This window comes from Eulemur rufifrons, chromosome 14, assembly GCF_041146395.1.
Source record: "Eulemur rufifrons isolate Redbay chromosome 14, OSU_ERuf_1, whole genome shotgun sequence".
NCBI lineage: Eukaryota > Metazoa > Chordata > Mammalia > Primates > Lemuridae > Eulemur > Eulemur rufifrons.
Window position 1 is genome coordinate 5363619 of NC_090996.1, and position 2599 is coordinate 5366217.

Sequence of the window (2599 nt, forward strand, 5' to 3'; positions counted from 1 at the left end):
AGCAATCTTTGATGCGACTATTGTAATTGTTTTGGGGCCCCACAAACCACACCCATATAACACGGTGAACTTAATCGGTAACTGTTGTGTGTGTATTGACTGCTACACCCACCCCTGGCTCTCTCCCTCTCAGGCTCCTTGTTCCCTGAGACATAGCAATATTGAAATCAGGCCAATTAATAATCCTACAATGGCTTCTAAGTATTCAAGTGAAAGGAAAAGTTGCACGTCTGTCACTTGAAATAAAAAATAAAAACCAGAAATGATTAAGCTTTGTGAATAAGGTATGTTGAAAGCTGAGACAGGCCGAAAGCTAGGCCTTTTGCAGCCAACAGCCAAGTTGTGAATGCAAAGGACAAGTTCTTGAAGGAAATTAAATGTGCTACTCCAGTGAACACATGGGTGATAAGAAAGTGAAACAGCCTTACTGCTGATATGGAGGAAGCTGAAGTGGTCTGGATAGAAGATCAAACCAGGCACAACATTCCCTTAAGCCAAAGCCTAACTCAGAGCAAGGCCCTTAACACTGAGGCAGGACCCTCCACCAACGAAAAGATTATGAATCGCTGAAGGCTCAGGTGACGGTTAGCATTTTTTAGCAATAAAATATTTTTAAATTAAGGTATGTACATTGTTTTCTAGACATAATGCTATTGCACACTTAATACAGATACTGTATAAACATAACTTATATATGCACCGGGAAACCAAGAAATTTATATAACTTGCTTTCTTGCAATGGTCTGAAATCAAACCCGCAATATTTCCGAGACATACCTGTACTGACAGCAAAAACAAAAAATAAAAGCCATCTATAATGCAGCACCCAGAGATTACCACTGTCAAGATTTTGTTATATATATTTTTAAAATCTCTGTCTTTATTCTATCCCTATTCCTCCTCCAGACCCATTTATATCTATGTATAAACACACCCTTACACACCATGTATCAGTGGTTGTGGAAATGTACACTGTACTTTATAGTGTGGATTTACTTAAATATTTACTTTATATGCTTAGTTATTCTGTAGCATTATTTCTAATGACTGCCTCCTGCCTTTTAATGTTCTTTATGCAATAACGTTTAATTATATTTCTTTATAACAAAATTTTCTTAACATATTTACAGTAAAACCTTGTCCAATCAAGCCAGAGAAATGCAGATATCATAGTAATTTGACCAACTCGGCCTGAGGATTCTGCGTGTGCTATCCCGTGAAGGCAGGTTCTGCTGAGCAAAGGTGAGTGTTGGTGCCGGGGATGTGACATGGATCCAACGACTGCTGTGTTTTTCCAGAGTGGTGTAGCAGCAGTCACTTTGTCTCTCTCTCTAACTTAAGGACAAATATAATTTCCTTACTCCTGTTTTCTTACCATATACCTAACAGAGGCCAGTAAATGCTTATTGATTGTGGAGCCATTTGTAGGCAGTAGTAAACTGGTAATGTAAGCAGATTACATATTAATATATTGAACATGAAGTATGTGCAAGAAATTTGCATAGATGTTTAGAGAGAAGTAAGAATATCCCCACTGTACATGTATGTCAGATACCCGTGGCTACACTTCTTGTCTACCTAATACCAACTGCCTTTTTATTCCTTGCCGATAGTATCACAATTTTGTTCTGGGTATATATGCACTTAGCTCAGATGAAATATTCACTTTTAAAGCCTTTCTTGTGGGTAACAGCGGCCATGTGATCATTCTGCCCAGTGAATTGCAAGTGGGAGTCTGCAAGTGGGGGTGTGGGGGATGGGAGGAGACGGCTCTGACAATGTTTTGAGTGTTCTAATAAAAGAGGCTGACTTGGCTGTTATGCCCCTTCCTCTTCCCCCTCTTCTATTGTCATGCATTGAATGTAGATTTGATGTCTGGAGCTCTGGCAGCTATATTTTAATCTTGAGGTAGAACAAGCAAAAAGGAGTCCCAGTCTCTCTGAAGGCATTATAGAGCAACTCAACTGACAGCAGCAACTTCCCATCCCTGGAATTGTTGTGTGGGAACAACAGACCCCTAATCCTTTACATCACTGTTAGTTGCTCTGTTTCTTACAACTGAATACCTAGCACAGAGATCAATTAAAAATGCAAATGATCAAAGATATTTCTCAGGAAATGGTGAGAAGTTTCGTTTGGCTGGAAGGGAGGGTGTATAAGGAATCGGGGATATGAGGTTTCAAGGATAGATTGGGATCATACAGAGGGTTTATATGTGAAGCTTATCTGGAGGGTTAAATGCAATGGTGAGTTTATGCTCAATTTGGTAAACAGTAGGGAGCTACTCATGATTTTGGGGGCAGGACTTAGGAAGTGTAAGCTGGTGGCAATAAGAGAGATGGAGTGGAGTGGAGAAGGACAGGGAGGGGGTGACAGTCAGGAGACTATTGCTGCAATCCAGGTAGGAGTGATGAAAGCCTCAGGTAAGGTGGTGGCTGTCTTAGCCTGCGTGGGCTGCCATAACAAAATACCACGGGCTGGATGGCTCAAACATTAGAATTTTATTTTTCACAGTTCTGGAACCTGAGAAGTCCAATGTCAAGGTGCTGAACAGTTTGGCTCCTGGTGAGGGCTCACTTCCTGGCTTGCAGATGGCCAC